At 44.1% G+C, this 19,723-nt stretch overlaps 1 protein-coding gene across 1 annotated transcript in view; it reads left to right on the top strand.

Annotated features, from left to right (window-relative positions):
• Positions 1-9,181: 9,181 nt before the first annotated feature.
• Positions 9,182-19,723, top strand: part of FAM222B (family with sequence similarity 222 member B) — a 63,129-nt gene continuing 52,587 nt past the window's right edge. Inside the window, exon 1 of the mRNA XM_059998031.1 lies at positions 9,182-9,288. The gene's annotated coding sequence lies outside the window, so the exon portion shown is untranslated. The remainder of the gene's footprint in view (positions 9,289-19,723) is intronic.

Genomic DNA, 19,723 nt, shown 5'->3' with positions numbered 1-19,723 from the left:
ATCTCGCGGGTTTGGAGGTGCTGAGGATACAACAATGAACAAAGCGGACAGAAATCTCCAGCACGGGACTTGTATCCTGGGGGCTGTGCGTGCGTGTGTGTGTGTGTGTGTGTGTGTGTGTGTGTATGTATGAGAGAGAGAGAGATACGTAAGTGACCTGTGACCTGACAGGAATAATTTCAGTAGGATGGTCTGGGTGAAAGCCTAAATGGAGTGGGTTTAAGAGAGAATGAGGGGAAAGGAATTGAGGGCGGCCAGAATATATATACAACTCTTACCAGAGGAGCAGAGCAAAAGAGAATGGTAACACAAGAGTGGAAGAGAGGGGTGGAGTTAAGAGACGATTTCCTTTTTCTTTTTTTTAAGATGGGAAGTTTTTGTTTGCTCATGGTAGTGACCTAGTAGAGAGGAAGAAATGGATGATATAGGACAGAGAGGGGAGAATTGTTGGAGGATGGTAAGAACCAACTGGCCAGGCTGCTGTTGTCGGAGTGGATGCTGAGTGTCCAGAGAAGCTCTTAGTGACATGGATTGACAGAGCCTTGGGCAGCCAGATGCACTGATGGTTTGCAAATGGTGTCAGGTTCCAGCTTTCAGGCTGCCTGCTCTGTTAGTAGAAGAAACAACCTTTTTGGAACGTGATATTCTGGATGTCCTTTGGGCATATGGGTGTCCAAAGAAAAAGATGCTACTAAATATGAGACAGCCAACAATCAGAAAAATACAAATCTTCCTTCATGGACAGTTAGGTGAAATACCATTTCAACTGCAATTTAGGAGAAGGGAAATGTCAGGTTAAACAGTAGTTGAAGAGCTTAATTGCATAAATGCAACTATCACCCAAGGAACACATATTAAGTACTACAGTGGTGGTAACAGATAACAGTGAAAGAATCCCAGGGATGACACAAAAACTTAGGGGAAATGAGTCAAAGTGTCTTGTTAATTCTCTTCTTTCCCAGAGATTTTCTATCAAGGGATATTGTGGGGGGAATTTTGTATTTTGTGGGGTTAGGAGAGATTAATCAAATGAATCAGACTGCCTGGGTTCATATCTCAGCTTGCCACTTATTAGCTGTGTGAGTTTGGACAAGTTATTTAAACTCTCCACGTGTCAGTTTCCTCTTCTGTAAAATGCAGATGATAATAAACATATTTATCTAATATCATATGTTCATTTGAATCTAGGGTTTAGAACAATGTAGGCTCTTAATAAATGTTCCTATCTTAAGGCTGTTTTACCCCCTCAGAAACCTTGTTCCATGAATTATCCTTTCTCTTCTTTTTTTTTAAGTAAATTTATTTATTTAATTAATTTATTTTTTGGCTGCCTCGGGTCTTCGTTGCTCCGCGCGGGCCTTCTCTAGTTGCGGCGAATGAGGGCCGCTCTTCGTTGTGGTGCGTGGGCTTCTCATTGCAGTGGTTTCTCCTGTTGTGGAGCACGGGCTCTAGGCGCGTGGGCTTCAGTAGTTGTGGCACGCAGGCTCAGTAGTTGTGGCTCATGGACTATAGAGCATAGGCTCAGTAGTTGTGGCGCACAGGCTTAGTTACTCTGCGGCATGTGGGATCTTCCTTGACCAGGGCTCGAACCCATGTCCCCTGCATTGGCAGGCAGATTCTTAACCACTGCTCCACCAGGGAAGCCCCTATCCTTTCTTTTCTGTATAGACAATTTCTCTCTGTACTATATTCCTCCCATCAGTATATATATATATAATTTTTTTTTTTTTTTTCCGGTACGCGGGCCTCTCACTGTTGTGGCCTCTCCGGTTGTGGAGCACAGGCTCTGGACGCGCAGGCTCAGCGGCCATGGCTCACGGACCCAGCCGCTCCGTGGCGTGGGGATCTTCCCAGACCGGGGCACGAACCCTCATCCCCTGCATCGGCAGCTGGACTCTCAACCACTGCGCCACCAGGGAAGCTCCAGTATATATATTTTTTAACATCTTTATTGGAGTATAACTGCTTTACAGTGTTGTGTTAGTTTCTGCTGTATAACAAAGTGAATCAGCTATATGCATACATGTATCCCCATATCCCCTTCCTCTTGCGTCTCCCTCCCACCCTCCTTATCCCACCCCTCTAGGTGGTCGCAAAGCACCGAGCTGATCTCCCTGTGCCATGCAGCTGCTTCCCACTAGCTATCTATTTTACATTTGGTAGTGTATATATGTCAGTGCTACTCTCTCACTTCGTCCCAGCTTACCCTTCCGCCTCCCCATGTCCTCAAGTCCATTCTCTACATCTGTGTCTTTATTCCTGTGCTGCCCCTAGGTTCATCAGAACCTTTTTTTTTTTTTAAGATTCTGTATATATATGTTAGCATAAGGTATTTGTTTTTCTCTTTCTGACTGACTTTGCTCTGTATGACAGACTCTAGGTCCATCCACCTCACTACAAATAACTCAATTTTGTTTCTTTTCATGGCTGAGTAATATTCCATTGTATATACATGCCACACCTTCTTTATCCACTCATCTGTCAATGGACACTTAGGTTGCTTCCAGGTCCTGGCTATTGTAAATAGAACTGCAATGAACGTTGTCGTACACGACTCTTTTTTGAATCATGGTTTTCTCAGGGTATATGCCCAGTAGTGAGAGTGCTGGGTCGTATGGTAGTTCTACTTTTAGTTTTTTAAGGAGGCTCCATACTGTTCTCCATAGTGGCTGTGTCAATTTACATTCCCACCAACAGTGTAAGAGTGTTCCCTTTCCTCCACACCCTCTCCAGCATTTATCATTTGTAGATTTTTTTGATGATGGCCCTTCTGACCAGTGTGAGGTGATACCTCATTGTAGTTTTTGACTTGCATTTCTCCAATGATTAGTGATGTTGAGCATCCTTTCATGTGTTTGTTGGCAATCTGTATATCTCTGGAGAAATGTCTATTTAGGTCTTCTGCCCATTTTTAGATTGTGTTGTCTGGTTTTTTTTTTTTTTTTTTTTTTGATATTGAGCTGCATGAGCTGCTTGTGTATTTTGGAGATTAACCCTTTGTCAGTTGCAAATATTTTCTTCCATTCTGAGGGTTGTCTTTTCATCTTTATGGTTTCCTTTGCTATGCAAAAGCTTTTAAGTTTCATTAGGTCCCATTTGTTTATTTTATTTCCATTTCTCTAGGAGGTGGGTCAAAAAGGATCTTTCTGTGATTTATGTCATAGAGTGTTCTACTTATGTTTTCCTCTAAGAGTTTTATAGTGTCTGGCCTTACATTTAGGTCTTTAATACATTTTGAGTTTACTTTTTTTGTGTATGTTTGTTAGGAAGTGTTCTAATTTCATTCTTTTACATGTAGCTGTCCAGTTTTCCCAGCACCACTTATTGAAGAAGCTGTCTTTTCTCCATTGTATACTCTTGCCTCCTTTATCAAAGATAAGGTGACCATATGTGCGTGGGTTTATCTCTGGGCTTTCTATCCTGTTCCATTGATCTATATTTCTATTTTTGTGCCAGTATCATACTGTCTTGATTACTGTAGCTTTGTAGTATAGTCTGAAGTCAGGGAACCTGACTCCTCCAGCTCCATTTTTCTTTCTCAAGATTGTTTTGGCTATTCGGGATCTTTTGTGTTTCCATACAAATTGTGAAATTTTTTGTTCTAGTTCTGTGAAAATTGCCACTGGTAGTTTGATAGGGATTCATTGAATCTGTAGATTGCTTTGGGTAATATTTTCACAATATTGATTCTTCCAATCCAAGAACAAGGTATATCTCTCCATCTGTTGATATCATCTTTAATTTCTTTCATCAGTGTCTTATAGTTTTCTGCATACAGGTCTTTTGTCTCCTTAGGTAGGTTTATTCCTAAGTATTTTATTCTTTTTGTTGCAGTGGTAAATGGGAGTGTTTCCTTAATTTCTCTTTCATACTTTTCATCATTAGTGTATAGGAATGCAAGAGATATCTGTGCATTAATTTTGTGTGCTGCTACTCTACCAAGTTGATTGATTAGCTCTAGTAGCTTTCTGGTAGCATCTTTAGGATTCTCTATGTATAGTATCATGTCATCTGCAAACAGTGACAGTTTTACTTCTTTTCTGATCTGGATTCCTTTTATTTCTTTTTCTTCTGTGATTGCTGTGGCTAAAACTTCTAAAACTATGTTGAATAATAGTGGTGACAGTGGGCAGCCTTGTCTTGTTCCTGATCGTAGTGGAAATGGTTTCAGCTTTTCACCTTTGAGAATGATGTTGGCTGTGGGTTTGTCATATATGGCCTTTATTATGTTGATGTAGGTTCCCTCTATGCCTACTTTCTGGAGAGCTTTTATCATAAGTGGGTGTTGAATTTTGTCAAAAGCTTTTTCTGCATCTATGGAGATTATCATATGGTTTTCATCCTTCAATTTGTTAATATGGTGTATCACATTGATTGATTTGCATATATTGAAGAATCCTTGCATTCCTGGGATAAACCCCACTTGATCATGTTGTATGATCCTTTTAATGTGCTGTTGGATTCTGTTTGCTAGTATTTTGTTGAGGATTTTTGCATCTATGTTCATCAGAGATATTGGCCTGTAGTTTTCTTTTTCTTTTTTTTTTTTTTACCGTACGCAGGCCTCTCACTGTTGTGGCCTCTCCCGTTGCGGAGCACAGGCTCCGGCCGCGCAGGCTCAGCGGCCATGGCTCACGGGCCTAGCCGCTCCGTGGCATGTGGGATCTTCCCGGACCGGGGCACGAACCCGTGTCCCCTCCATCGGCAGGCGGACTCTCAACCACTGCGCCACCAGGGAAGCCCTGTAGTTTTCTTTTTATGTGACATCTTTGTTTGGTTTTGGTATCAGGGTGACCTCCCATCAGCATTTATGTTTTATTTATTTATTTTTTTTTGCGGTACGCGGGCCTCTCACCGCCGGGGCCTCTCCCGTTGCGGAACACAGGCTCCGGACACGCAGGCTCAGCGGCCATGGCTCACGGGCCCAACTGCTCCGCGGCACGTGGGATCCTCCCGGACCGGGGCACGAACCCGCGTCCCCAGCATCGGCAGACGGACGCCCAATGACTGCGCCACCAGGGAAGCCCAGCATTTATTTTTTAAAGGCTTCACCTTTTCCATCTGAAAACCAAAAACTTCCTTGACCCCCAAGTCCTTTTCCAATAGAAGTCACTTTATCTTTCTCACTAAAATATTGCAGTGAAGATGGTGGACAGAAACAGATGGATTCCAGAGATTTAAGGAGATAGAATTTGAAGGAGATGGTGCTTGAAACCCTCCAGTGGCCTTCTATTACAACTAGATTAGTCCAAAGTCCTTGCATGCATTGAGCCCTGCTAACTTCTACTCCCAAGGTGTCAGGCACACTAGTTTTCTCTTGAATATATCAAGCTAATTTCTGCCTCAGGGCCTTTACACCTGCTACTCCTGCCTCCTATGTTCTAGATTTGGCTTCTGCTCCCCATTCAGGTCTCAGCTGAAATGTCACTTCCTCAGAGAGCCTTTTCCTCACAGCATTTATCACTACCTTCAATGATTCTGTTGCAGTGTCTGGAATACAGTAAGAGGCTGTGCAGGGCTCTTCAGGGTTTTACCTACCTGCTGATGGCCCCAATCTAACCGAGTCACTCCCTTGCTTCAGTGCCCTCAGGATAAAGTGTAAAGTAAGTAACGTGGCTCCAGCTTACTTTGCCAGTCTCATCTCTTGTTCCTCTTTTTCAGCTCAACTGAATTTTTTTCAGTCCCCCAATTGCCTGGTATTCTCTCTTACTTCTAGGTCTTTCCATAACCTGTTCCTTCCATGGCTGGTTAAATTTTCTCTTAGGATCCTTTATCCTTCTATGACAAAGCAGTTAATAATATAGTGAATGAGCACACAGATTATTGAGACAGACATCCTGGCTATGGTTCTCAACCTCATTATTTTACTGTGTGACCCAGGGCAAGTAACTTCTCTCTACTTCAGTTTCCTCATCTATAAAACAGGAATATTGATTGTTGTTGTAAAAGAGGGTTGTTACAATTAAAAGAATTTAATATGTGTAAAGTGCTTAGAACAGTGCTCGGCACATTGTAAATGCTATGTGTCTGCTGTTATTTTTTATTTATTTATGGCTGTGTTGGGTCTTCATTGCTGCACATGGGCTTTCTCTAGTTGCGGTGAGCGGGGGCTACTCTTTGCTGCAGTGCGCAGGCTTCTCATTGTGGTGGCTTCTCTTGTTGTGGAGCACGGGCTCTAGGCGCGCAGGCTTCAGTAGTTGTGGCATGTGGGCTCAGTAGTTGTGGCTCTAGAGTGCAGGTTCAGTAGTTGTGGTGCACAGGCTTACTTGCTCTGCAGCATGTGGGATCTTCCCGGACCAGGACTCAAACCTGTGTCCCCTGCATTGGCAGGCAGATTCTTTTCTTTTTTAAAATTTATGTATTTTATTTATTTTTGTCTGTGTTGGATCTTTGCTGCTGTATGTGGGCTTTCTCTAGTTGTGGTGAGCAGGGGCTATTCTTCTTTGCAGTGCGTGGGCTCCTCATTGCGGGATTCTTGTTGCAGAGCACGGGCTCTAGGTACACGGGCTTCAGTAGTCGTGACACGCGGGCACAGTAGTTGTGGCGCATGGGCTTAGTTACTCCACAGCATGTGGGATCTTCCCGGACCAGGGCTCGAACCCGTGTCCCCTGCATTGGCAGGCGGATTCTTAACCACTGCGCCACCAGAGAAGTCCCTGCTATTATTATTATATGTCCTCTACTAGACTGTAAGTTGTGAGAGGACAAATAATATAGATATTTTATATGTATGTCACTACTGTGTCACCTGCATCTAGAGCAGTGTCTGGCACATAGTGTCTGGCACATTGTTCAGTGACTGAATAAATTACATCTTTCTTTGGATTGGTGGTCCCTTGGTGGTGTCAACATGTGAAGCAGTTCCAGATATTATATCTTCTTACATCCAGTTTTTGTGGGAAAGAGCAACAGATCTTCCCAGAAGGAACTCCTTGTGCATTTTTGGCTCTGACTGGATTACATGCCCATCCATGAAACAGTCACTGTAACTTAGGGAATGTTACGTGTTGATTGACTTGGGGTCTAGGCTATTTGCTCATCCACATGGTCTGAAATTGGAGTAGGGGTGAATCTCTGAATGAGTATCATTGGATATAGTGAGTGAATGCTTGGCAGGAAAAAAAAATCACAATTTTGCCCTTGGTGAGACATTCAAATAGGGAAATGGCTCAGGAGACCCTTATGGTTCAAATATAAGAAAATATGCTGTCATCATATAGATTCCAGCAGGCCTTCTCAGGGGCTGTGTGTGGTGGTGGGGTTAGGAAGTCACGGTTCCCAGAAGTTTCAGGGGCAGCTATGGCCTTCTTTTTAGTCATCCATTCATCAGAACATCGTGTCGATATTAATTCTTGCTCCTTTCTGGTTCTGCAATTCCCCTGTGGTGCCAAATGTGCTCTCATTCCAAAGGATAATACTTTTGCAAGTAATGACAACCCTTCTAAGCCTGGAGCTAGGCTCTGTAGGGCCCCACCTACAGGATGTCCTGTTTACTGCCCACCACCCTCTCAGCTGTTGTAGTTTACTCTACGTATGTCCAGATGGAACTCCCTAGCTGGGAGGGTATTCATACATGAAGCCTGAACCTTTGAGTAGATTTGCTTTTCTAGGGACAGGATTATGCCAATTTATACACTTTCTCTACAGCAACATATGTATATATGTAAAAGCCTATGTATGTAAAAGTCACAAACATCTGAGGAGAAAAAAAAATTCTTAGTTTCCTAGGTGCTTCAGGGAGTAACCCTTAGTTTCTTAGGGAACTGAGAATTCCATTATATGCATTTGTATATATCTTCCTGCCTCCTTTTCCAGAAGAATGTGAGCAGGCTCTATTACCTCCAGCATGTCTGTGACATTCCATTTACAGCCTTTTCAACCTTTACTCTAGGGCGTATTTTTGCTTTTTTCCAAAATGAGGAAGACCCTTAATGTTAGATGAGGAGTTCAAATATTAATCTTAGATGAGGAGTTCAAATACTCGTACCAGATCCTGGCATCCAACAGTAGCTTTTGCTTTCCCTAGAAGTAAAGCGAACTTAAGACCCTTCACAAAAGAATGGAACTTCTTCTTCTCTTTCTCTCTCTCTCTGTGTGTCTCTCTCTGTCTCTCTGGACTTACATTATATCTTGGTCTCTATCCCTCCAGACTCTGAATTGTAGACAGAAGATTGGGCTGGAGGTAGGATGGAAGAGTCACGGTGATAAGGAGAGTTTCGTCCTGTACCTCCTCTTCCCTTTGACTGCAGTGCATCGTCCGCAGCTTTCAAGTTTGCATTGTTGAGGTGAATTCCCTGGTGGTCCAGTGGTTAGGACTCCATGCTTTCACTACCTAGAGCTGGGGTTCCATCCCTGGTTGCGGAACTAAGATCCCACAAGCCACCAGACGCTGCCCACACCCCCACCCCCCCCCCGACACAAAAAAGTTTGTATTGTTGAATTCCTGGGACTGAATTGAGCCTAGTTTCTTGTTGGGTTATGATAAGGCAGCAGTCTAGGTAGGGGTCTAGGGGTGACAGCTGGGCCTCCTTGGGCTAAAGGCCTGGTTTCTGTTTACCAATTTGCAAAAGAGCCAGGCTCCACAGCGAGAGTTGTAAAGTAGGGGACTATTAACCTGCAAGTCCCTCGATGGCACATATGAGATGCCTAGAGCATTTTCGTCCCATAAACAGTACGAGCTTGATAAACAGACTGAACAGTGCATTCTAGGTGCAGTCACCTTTTTGACAAGGTCCCCAGAGCTTCTGAGCACCTACTGGCCAGTAGTGTATTCAGGGATGTCAAAGTTGACTCTTGCACAATTACCCCTCAGTGCATTCTAGACGTGATCGTATTCTTGAAAGAAACCTAAATTTATCAGTAGTCACGTCAGAGCATTTAGGCCTTTAAGTGCAAGTGGGATCCAGAATCCTGGAAGTGCTATGAAGTCTACGGCCCCTACGGGCACCGCGTTTAGAAACCTACGCTACCTTCCAGAAGCCTCAGACCCTGGGGCAGGCGCCAAAGCCTCTTAAGATTAAGTCCTCGAAGCCAGCAGCCATGTCCACCCGAGACCCGGGGGTCCAGGGCATCAGGCACTGAGGCAGACACCCCCGGTGCGGGCTGCGCAGGCGCGGGCGGCCCGGAAGGGCCCCGGCGCTCCAGGCTGCGCAGGCGCAGGAGCGGCTGCCGGCGAGTCCCCAAGGCGGCGGCGGCGGCAGCGGCGACTGAGGAGCCGGGGCGTGGAGCAGCAGTGGCGGCGGCGGGCGGCAACGGAGCAGCCATGAGGGCCGGGCCCAGTCACCGACAGTGAGTGGTGGTGGAAGCGGGGTGGGCGACGGGAGGGAAGGGGGTAACCTGCTGGAGGGATACTCCGACTTGGTGGGGGGGCTCTGCCTGTCGGAGGCGAAGGGGCGTGGGGGAGGGACAGTTTGAGATGATGATGCGGGAATTTGGGGCAGGGGTGGTCAGATGGCCCGGCGTCAGGGCTGGACAGCTTGGGGAGGGAACGGGGTGCGCGCTGCAGAGTGAAGGAGCCCGCCGCAGGGGCAGTGTCCCGCGCTCCCCCGTTTGTCATCGTCCCTTCTCCCGGGAGCTTTCGGTCGCCTCTCGCTTTCTGCTTCTTTCAGAGAATCGTCTCGGGGGATGGGGGTGCGTGGAGGATGAAAGCCCTGCTGGGGCTGAAGAAGACGGCTCTGGTCCAGGCAGGGAAGAGCCGGTCGCCCGGAGTAATAGGCTGCTCTGGGTAGAGGGTGGGGGGTCGTTTAAAGCTGGGAGGGGTCTAAGGAAAAGAGCTGGGGGCTTAGAGTCCGGCAGTTTCGAACCCACGTCCACCGCTGTTTAAAGCTGAAAGGTAACCTTGGGCAGGTCCCACTTAACCTTTCTGAACCTCTGGAAGATGTAATATGTTTCAACGGACTATTGCAAGCATCATGTATGTGATTGAGATCGTTTATAAAAATTGTAAATTGTGAGTACTGTGCCGAGGTTGCTATATCACCAACAGTATCACTGGATTTTAGATCTTACCGTTATTAATGGAACAACTGATTTCTTTGTCAAGGCGAAACATATTGTTTGTAAAACCTCAGTAGGCACAGCACAGACGTGTTTTCTTCATCAGCACAGCAGATCGTGTGCATGTGCAGAAATACCAGTTTCTTCTGTGATGTGACAAATTAACCATCAGACTTGTTTAGGAAAAATACCATACTCTCAGGCATTTTTACAAATGGTATGTAGCTCCTTACTCAAGAGGGAGGCAATAGAGAATGGAAGGCCAATCTGTTAAATGCTTTCTGAACACAGCCCGTTTAGGTTTGTTCCCTTGTAACCACAGTTGGTACTAACGTGCTTTATGATGAGTTGAAGAAACTAGTTTGAGACAAACTGGGAGGGGTGCACAGTGAGGGATGTGCGAATACAATTTGTTATTTTTTAATTGTAAAAAAGTTTTTTGTTGCAAGAGTCTCTGGTTGCCCCAAGGCCCTGTCTCTATTTTGGAGGTTAGATAGCATATAGCAACTTTTCATCTCCACTTTTTGTTACCCTGCCTGTGGAACCTCCAGGGTGGAGTGCCTCTCAAAGAAAGACAGAAGCAGCTGTGCAGGAGCCCAAGAGGTGGCTGGTTTGTTTCTGAGGGGCTGAAGGAGCGCTCCTGAGGCTTTGTTGTTGTTCTTGCTGTTTAGGGTGGACAAAGCAGAGGACAGAGTTAAACGGTGTACTTGGAGAGAGAGAAAATGGCTTTCTAGTCACAGCTTTTGAAAGAGATGAAACTCCTTTCAAAAGGATAGAAAGAGACGATGCTTCAGCTCTGCTGGCTCTGAGGATGCGGAGCTTGAAATGGTGAGGTCTTTTGGAAATTAGTGAGTGATTTGTCTTTCATCTGACCAAAGGTAGGGAGTAGCTGTATTAGATCCTTGAAGGTTCACAGATAAGGAGAATGAATTATTTTATAGGAATAGGGAAATGCACCGTAGGTGTCTTTAACTTCTCCATCTGGTAAAATGTGTTTTACTTCTTTCCTGGAAATACACAGTGATACATTATATTTAACTTTTTGCTTTAGTTCCTTGGCTGTCCCAATAAAATCTGTGTCCATAACACAGAGGTAAGTTTTTTATTCTTATTTAGAGGCTAGTTTAAAAAAGAAAGCATTTGTTACTGTTGTCATAGGTCATTTACAGGATACAAATTTATTCTGTCTTTCACCACCACATGGAAGATGAAGTAGAGGTATAAAATGTTAGAACTAACCTAACCATCTTATTTTTAATAGTTGGACATTTATTTTTAATTTTGGTAATGCATTTTCTCCTCTATTGGAAACTTCCATCAGTTCAAACAAGTCCATAAATGCTATCCTTATTACGTTAAAATGGTAGAGGTTTGTTCAGCTGTGATGAGAATTGCCTGTCCTCTCCTTCTATTCTCTTTCCTATTTGTGGTTCCTTTTATGTAGTAGATTACTGTTACAGAATGAGGAGTCTTCCCCTGAGGGAAAGAAAGGGGATGGCCAGTGCCTTGATTGCCTTGTTGTGTGAGCAGTCCGCCTAAGGGATTACATCCCCCGCCAGGGGATGTAAGGACTTCCCCTGAATCCCTGACATAGCAAGAGCTAAAATAAAAGGAATAAGGTTTACCGGTTCATTTTTATTCTAATAAAATGAATCATTTTTCTTTTAAAAAAAAAAGCAAAAAGCATCTCATGCCTCGGGGGATCATTTTTATTTTTTTATTTTTTTAAAAATTAATTAACTAATTAATGTATTTTGGCTGCATTGGGTCTTCGTTGCTGCTCGCGGTCTTTCTCTAGTTGGGGCAAGTGGGAGCTACTCTTCGTTGCGGTGCGCAGGCTTCTCATTGCAGTGGCTTCTCTTGTTGCGGAGCACGGGCTCTAGGCGCGCGGGCTTCAGTAGTTGTGGCTCACAGGCTCTACAGCGCAGGCTCAGTAGTTGTGGCTCACGGGCTTAGTTGCTCCGTGGCACGTGGGATCTTCCCGGACCAGGTCTCGAACCTGTGGCCCCTGCATTGGCAGGCGGATTCTTAACCACTGCGCCACCAGGGAGGCCCCTCGGGGGAACCTTTTTAAAGCAGTCTGTATAAAAACAAAATTTTGGTGTTTTTACCTCCCTCTCTTTTTTCCTGAGAATATTTGCTTGCAAACAGAATCTTTGTTTCTTCAGAGCCTTTGTGATTTTGCCACCCATTCCTTAGCTGAAGTCACCTTTGTGATATTTTTATAGCCACTTAACAATAGAGCACAAAGGGGTTTCTTTTTTTGGTCTGTTTGTCATTTGTTTTGGTTCTTTTTTTTTTTTTTTTTGCGGTACGCGGGCCTCTCACTGTTGTGGCCTCTCCCGTTGTGGAGCACAGGCTCCGGACGCGCAGGCTCAGTGGCCGTGGCCCACAGGCCCAGCCGCTCCGCGGCATGTGGGATCTTCCCAGACCAGGGCATGAACCCGCGTCCCCTGCATCGGCAGGCGGACTCTCAACCACTGCGCCACCAGGGAAGCCCTGTTTTGGTTCTTGATAGAGTGCTAACAACTTTAAAGGAATACTATATGAGAAAATGTTAAAAAGGAAAAATAGAGTGGATTTATTTATTTATTTATTTATTAAACCTGAAGTATAGTTGATTTACAATGTTGTGAGGAGAGTGGATTTAACTTAGTGAATTTGTAAGTTGGTTCTGATGTTTGGAGGGTAAAGGATTCAAGAATGGACCTGTGGTTCAGAGTAGCCTTCTGAGGACCAGGGTTTGCTTACCAGTGTTTATTTATTTAGCACGGTTGTTGGCATAGAGTAATTGCTGATTAAATATTTGCTGAAGGGAAAAATAATAACAATATGAATCATAATCAGCAAACATGGGTTCAAATCTTCTGCAACTTTGTGTGTCTTTGAATAAGCTTACCCTTGTGTCTTTACCTGTTTCCTCATATATAAAACAAAGATAATAATTGTACTTACTTCATAGGGTTGTTGTGAGGGTTAAATGTGGTAATACATGTAAATTGTTTAGAATGGTACCTGATACTTAGTAAATGCTAAATGAATGCTAATTATTACTAGTGTTTGTTGGATACACACTCTCTTTGTGCCCAAACCACTGGTCGAAGATGATTATGACATAGCCCTTGCCCTCTGGGAGTTCACAGTCTAGTGAAGGAAACAGAAGTATACAAAGTAATTACATAGAATGCAATATCTATTTTTAAAAATTTTTTTTAAATTAAAAAAAATTTTTTTTGCAATATCTTATTTTATCAAATCTGTGGTGCTAATGATTGTAAGGCTCACAGTTATTTTGCATACCACTGAGAAAGAAGAAATGCTGCTAATGAGACTGGCATGCCATCAGTTGTAAGGTGTATCCTGTTTTCAGAGAAATATGACGGAAAAAAGGGTGTCTTAGAATTGATGGAGAGACTTCCCTGGGGTCCAGTGGTGAAGACTCCATGTTTCCACTGCAGGGGATGATGGTATGATCCCTGGTTGGGGAACTAAGATCCTGCATGCCACATGGCCAAAAGAAAAAAAAAAAAAGAATTGATGGAGTGTAGTAAGTGGTGCTCTACTAGAGAAAGGTACAACTTGTTACGAGAGTTGATGGAAGGGCTGGGTTCAGATATCGTCAGTAAAGGCCTCTGCTGCATTGAACCTGCATGATAGGCCCTCGCAGATGGACATGAAAGATAGGGCATTCCAGACAGACAGTAAAGTCTGAAAATGGGAAGGGAGAGGGCATTATTGATGTGTACCACCATATCAGGACAAGCAGGAGGAGGAAATGAGCTAAGGCTTTGGCAGAGTAACATTGTATAATGCAGCAGAGCAGGACAGGAAGCTTGGAACGTTTTCAGAAGAGACATGAGCCTAATTCTTGGATTTAAACTCCTAAAATATCACAACTCTAAAAAGATGATTCTAATACAATAAATTGGGAAGTGAGAGTATGTGTGAGAAGTGAAGTGGCCAAGGGAAGGGCTGAAGCTTTACAGCTGACCAGAGAGGGGATAAGTGTGAAGTCCCTGTACTCTTGGTGTGAGGTGAATGCTTTCTCAGCAGAGAAGTGTTTAATATCTATTTCTGTCTTTTCACTGCCTATCAGGGTCTTGATTGTGTCCCTGTTAGAGCTTTGTAACTCAGAGTGAAAAGGAATACAACTTGAGAGGAAAAATGCTAAATTTTCTTTATTAAAGATGCATTTAATACAAGGAGGGTAATAAGTTATCAGATTTGATAGCTCAGTTATAAAATGGTGGTTTGGTACAGTGCTGGATTGTACAGTTTCATGGGAAAACATAGGTCATTTAAGGAGTGACTTAAAAGACTCAGAAGGGCTTCCCTGGTGGCACAGTGGTTGAGAGTCCGCCTGCCGATGCAGGGGACATGGGTTCGTGCCCCGGTCTGGGAAGATCCCACATGCCGCGGAGCAGCTGGGCCCGTGAGCCATGGCCGTTGAGCCTGTGTGTCCGGAGCCTGTGCTCCGCAACGGGAGAGGCCCGCATACCGCGGAAAAAAAAAAAAAGACTCAGAAGAAAAGAAAAAAAAAACTCAGTTATTAATTTTCTGGTAACTAACCCTGAAGCTAGTAGGGAAAACTATGAAAAACGAAAAATAGCATAAGCATGAATTTCTGTAGTGTCTTTTCTTTTCACCGGTAAGCCAAAACTTGACTCTCTCTCTCTCTTTTTATTTTTTTTTTGGCGGTACGCGGGCCTCTCACTGTTGTGGCCTCTCCTGTTGCGGAGCACAGGCTCTGGACGTGCAGGCTCAACGGCCATGGCTCACGGGCCCAGCCGCTCTGTGGCATGTGGGATCGTCCCGGACCGGGGCACAAACCCGTGTCCCCTGTATTGGCAGGCGGACTCTCAACCGCTGCACCACCAGCGAAGCCCTCTTTTTTTTTTTAAAAGTATTTATTTATTTATTTGGTTGTGCCGGGTCTTAGTTGCAACAGGCAGGCTCCTTAGTTACAGCTCACCAGCTCCTTAGTTATGGCACGTGGACAACTTAGTTGTGGCATGCATGTGGGATCTAGTTCCCTGACCAGGGATCGAACCTGGGCCCCCTGCATTGGGAGCACGGAGTCTTAACCTGTGTGCCACCAGGGAAATCCCCCAAACTGGACTCTCTTAAGCTTTTTGGACTCTGGTCTCATTGAAAAATTTTGGGGTTGATCCTCAGCAGTCAAATTCAGCAAACATTGAAGTGCCTACTGTGTGTTAGGCGTTGTGCTAGGCACTGAGAATTAAAATGTGAATGACATGATCCTTGTTTTTAAGGTGCTCACATTTTTTTTTTTTTTTTAATTTTTTGGCCACTCTGCTCGGCATGTGGGATCTTGGTTCTCCCACCAGGGATTGACCCCGTGCCCCCTGCGTTGGAAGCGTGGAGTCTTAACTAACCACTGGACCACCAGGGAAGTCCATTAGGGTGCTCACATTTTTTTAAAAAAATTTATTTATTTATTTATGGCTGCGTTAGGTCTTCGTTGCTGTGCGGGCGGTGAGCGGGAGCTACTCTTCATTGAGGTGCGCGGGCTTCTCATTGTGGTGGCTTCTCTTGTTGCGGAGCACGGGCTCTAGGCGCGCGGGCTTCAGTAGTTGTGGCTCCCAGGCTCTAGAGAGCAGGCTCAGTAGTTGTGGCTCACGGGCTTAGTTACTCCACAGCATGTGGGATCTTCCCAGATCAGGGCTCGAACCTGGATCCCCTGCATTGGCAGGTGGATTCTTAACCACTGTGCCACCAGGGAAGTCCCCTAGGGTGCTCACATTTTAATTGGAGGCTGACAAATATGTAATTATGAACCAATACAGTATGTGCTGTCATAGAGATCTGCACTAAGAGCTATGGGAGCACTGGTTCTGCCTGGGGGTGGGAAAGGAAGGTTGGAGAAGGCTTCCTGGAGGAAGAATCAATTGAGTCTTGAGGAATGAATACAGTTTGGCTGCTTCAACAGAAAAGGATTGGAGAAGATAGTGTTTCAAGTGCAAGGAACAACTTGCACAAGGGTATAAGAGTATGGACCCTTAGGCTAGTGGTTTAATGTGCGTAGATCATGGGGTATGGGGTAGAAGTGGAAGGACGTGAGGTGAAAGATGGGTTGGAGCTCAATTGTGGATGGCCTTGGTGAGGGGTCTGAATTTTATTTTGTAGGTGCTATGGAAGAGTTCAGATCACTCTTTAAGAAAAGTAACACTGATGGATCAACAGCAAGGTCCTATATCCTGTGATAAACCATAATGGTAAAGAATATGAAAAAGAATGTATATGTACAACTGAATCACTTTGCTGTATAACAGAAATTAACACAACATTGTAAATCTACTATACTTCAATACAATAAATTTTAAAAAAAGAAAAGTAATCTAACACTGTTGACAGTGTGGAAGTTAGATTTTAAAAGGAGAAATTGGCTGCAGGGAGACAGTTAGTTATGAGACTGGTGTGATGGTTGCTTGAGAGACATTGAAGATCTCAATTACAGTGGTAGTGATGGAATTGTAGACAGATTAAAGAGCTTTTTAAGAGACTGACTAGAAGGATCTTATTGACTTTATGTTGGGGAGTGTGTAAGGGAGAAGTGGTTGTCGAAGATGGATTTGAAATTGCTTGGGCAACTAAGTGGATGGTGATGTCATTAAACAAGGTAGGGAATACAGGAATAAGAGGGTGTTACATTTGAGGGAAAATGAGTTTGATTTTGGTATGTTAGATTTGAGGTGTCTGGGAAATCCAGGAGCAAATGTCCAATAGGCTTCTGGATATTTGGGTCTAGAGTTCGGTAGAGAGGTTTAGAATGGAGATGCAGATCTAGAAATCATTAGGGTGTAAGTAATAGTTAAAGCCAGCATGATGACCCTGTGAGTCTAAGTTCCAGTTGCTTAATATGTTGTTCATTCACATCATCTGGAGGGATTGGCTTAATGGAAATGTGGCACTCAGTACTTTCTCAATAGTAGTTCATACTTATTTTTACATTTTTTAATGTGTTACATACTTGGCTTAAATTAGCAGCTTTTAGGTTGCAAGCAAGAATAAAACACAAAACTTCACATCTTAGTGGAAAGAATGGTATTACTCTTAATTAAATAAGGATACCATTCCTGCTTAAAAGCATATGTAAGTTTGTAAATTTTTCAATGAAAGGAAATTAGTGGGCACATCAGCTGTACATTTTCTTTTCCTATTCTCAGTGGTTTACCAGACTTAGAAAACTGCCTTTTCTTTATTTCTTTTTTCTTTCTTTCTCTCCTTCCTTCCTTCCTTCTTTTATTTTTGGCTGTGTTGGGTCTTTGTTGTGGCACACGGGCTCCTCTCTAGTTGTGGCGTGTGGGTTCTGTAGTTGCGGCACACGGGCTCTCTAGTTGTGTCGCGCAGGTTCAGTTGCCCTGCAGCATGTGGGATCTTGGTTCCCCGACCAAGGATCCAACCCGCGTCCCCTGCATTGGAAGGCGGATTCTTAACCACTGGACCACCAGGGAAATCCTGAAAACTGCCTTTTCTAACATCAGTTCCATTATAGATATGGGGGGGAAAAAAGGAATCTGTTCCACTGAGTACCTCAGATTAAAAGCTAGGTGAGAGCTTCCCTGGTGGCGCAGTGGTTGAGAGTCCGCCTGCCGATGCAGGGGACGCGGTTTCGTGCCCCGGTCCGGGAAGATCCCACATGCCGCGGAGTGGCTGGGCCCGTGAGCCATGGCCGCTGAGCCTGCGCGTCCGGAGCCTGTGCTCCACAACGAGCGAGGCCACCACAGTGAGAGGCCCGCGTACCGCAAAAAAAAAAAAAAAGCTGGGTGATTTTTTTTTTTGGCTGCTTTGGGTTTTCGTTGCTGTGCGCGGGCTTTCTCTAGTTTTGACCAGCGGGGGCTACTCCTCATTGCGGTGCATGGGCTTCTCACTGCAGTGGCTTCTCTTGTTGTGGAGCACAGGCTCTAGGCGTGCGGGCTTCAGTAGTTGTGGCTCGCAGGCTCTAGAACGCAGGCTCAGTAGTTGTGGTGCACGGGCTTAGTTGCTCCACAGCATGTGGGATCTTCCCGGACCAGGGCTCGAACCCTGGTGGATTCTTAACCACTGTGCCACCAAGGAAGTCCCAAGCTAGGTGATTTTTATGAACCAAAACCTCAGAAGATTTGATTTGAAGACCACAGGATAATTTTTAATTAGTGATACCAGGTTAGTTCAGAGTTGGGATTGGGAACTCAAGTCAGCTATCTCTGTGCAGTCTTTTCCTACCACACAGCTTTCCACCGTTTATATAATAACTGAAAACACTGAAATAAATATGCCCGATGGTAAGTGAAAGATATACATGCTGTTGTTGCTTTTTGGAAGGACAATTTGGTATAATTTAGGTGCTTTTTTTTTAGTTCATGATTTTGAAATATAAGCAAAGGCATGTTTTATGAAAGGAAGGAATTTGCAGAGTGTTTAAAGTTGTTGGTATATTTTAGCTAAGCATTTTTAATATTGACATTGAACAGGATGTCTGGCTTTGACTGGAGTTTCAAATGCTGGGAATCACAGACATCTCTAGGGTCTTGACTTGGTTCAAGGCTTAGCTTCCCATATTTCTCTTTTTCTCCCTTTCCTTGGGGATTTAATGTTAAAAAGAAAATTAATCTGTAGATATGTTATCATTTTACCGCTTTATTATGGAAAATTTCAAATATATGCAAGAGTAGACAGAACAGTATAATGAACCCCTATCACTCTGTTATAATAATTGTCAACTCATGCTTGTCTTGTTTCATCTATGTACCCCCTACCCACTAACCCACCTACATTATTTTTTAAAAATCCAGGATATCATAATTTCATGAATAAATATTTCAGTATGTATCTCTAAAAGATAAGGACTAAAAGAAATCCCACAAAAAATTAACAGGCATTTTATTTCTTAATAGCATCAGTTATCCAGTTAGTTTTCACATTTCCCCAATTACCTCAATAATTTTTCAACTGTTTGTTTGGAACAGTATCCAAATAGGTCCATACAGAATGATTTCATATGTCTGCTTTTTATCGTTTAACCTATAGGTTTGCCCTCCATTTCTTCATGTATTCATTGACGATCTCTCCTTTTTTTTTTTAAATTTATTTATTTATTTTTGGCTGCGTTGGGTCTTCGTTGCTGCACGTGGGCTTTCTCTAGTTGGGGGGAGCAGGGCTACTCTTCGTTGCGGTGCGTGGGCTTCTCATTGAAGTGGCTTCTCTTGTTGCGGAGCACAGGCTCTAGGTGCATGAGCTTCAGTAGTTGTGGCACGCTGGCTTAGTTGCTCCGCGGCATGTGAGATCTTCCCGGACCAGCGCTCAAACCCGTGTCCCCTGCGTTGGCAGGCAGATTCTTAACCACTGCGCCACCAGGGAAGCCCCAAGATATCTCCTTTTTAACAGCTGTTATCCCCTTTTACTCTTTTGGAGGATTCCTTTTACAGTATGTCTACAAGATAGGACATTCTCTTTTCAGTTTCTTCCTGTCATTCAAAGCAATTGGTCATTCACAACAAAGATTTATGCATTGCCTACTCTGTGCTAGGAGCTAAGAATGAATTAGCTAGTGTAGCTAGTTCTGCCCACCCAGTTTATGTCCTGATGGGAGAAACAAAGTTAGCTATCAGTTATAGAATATAACATGTTAAGAGGGATGTTAGAGGACCTCAGGGTGCAATGGAAACATGTTAACCCTTAACCCATATTTGGGGGATCAAGAAAGGCATGTGGATGGATGAAGGAA

This window comes from Delphinus delphis, chromosome 19 (genome assembly GCF_949987515.2).
Source record: "Delphinus delphis chromosome 19, mDelDel1.2, whole genome shotgun sequence".
Lineage (NCBI taxonomy): Eukaryota > Metazoa > Chordata > Mammalia > Artiodactyla > Delphinidae > Delphinus > Delphinus delphis.
This window is presented reverse-complemented; position numbering and strand designations above follow the sequence as displayed.